Here is a 542-nt window from a genome sequence, read left to right on the forward strand (position 1 = left end):
GAACTTGCAACCCAAGTTAGGAAACAAACTGCAGATGTCTAAACTCTCCTCCCTTCCCTGCCTTTGGATCCTCTCCATGTTGTGCCCTCAGAAAGGGCCTGGCACTCATAAAAAGAAACCAGTCTCTCCCCACCCAAACCATACATAATCCTAATTATGAGCTGCCCAGTGCAAGGTAGAACAATTGTGCCTTTAGCACCTGCAGAGTAGGAAACATTTTTCAGTTCCTTCAACCCATTATCTGTTCTACATTTGACACTACAAACTTCCAGCAGAATGAATGTGTTCATTAGCCTAACAAATAAGGATCCTAGAATATTATAGCTGCTAATTGCAACATAACTCCTAACTGCATTTGTGCCTTCCTCGCCAGCTTTCTGCCAATTTGCTCTCTAAATTCAGTGTTGTACCAAGGAAGCAAAGGGGAGTGTTGGACAGGCAAATTTATATTGCTGATGGTTATAACTGCTGCAGTATAAACTCTGAGCTTTATGACCATCCATCAGCATCTTCCTTTCAATATTCTTTATCCTGTGATCTTT

The 542-nt window shown here is 41.7% G+C and overlaps 1 protein-coding gene across 1 annotated transcript in view; it reads right to left on the minus strand.

Moving 5' to 3' along the window:
* Positions 1-542, minus strand: part of VAPB (VAMP (vesicle-associated membrane protein)-associated protein B and C) — a gene marked incomplete at its 5' end in the record, with an annotated part of 15,041 nt that overhangs the window by 3,746 nt on the left and 10,753 nt on the right. The gene's annotated exons all lie outside the window — the stretch shown is intronic.

This window comes from Acanthisitta chloris, unplaced genomic scaffold (genome assembly GCF_000695815.1).
Source record: "Acanthisitta chloris isolate BGI_N310 unplaced genomic scaffold, ASM69581v1 scaffold28204, whole genome shotgun sequence".
NCBI classification, from domain to species: Eukaryota; Metazoa; Chordata; class Aves; order Passeriformes; family Acanthisittidae; genus Acanthisitta; species Acanthisitta chloris.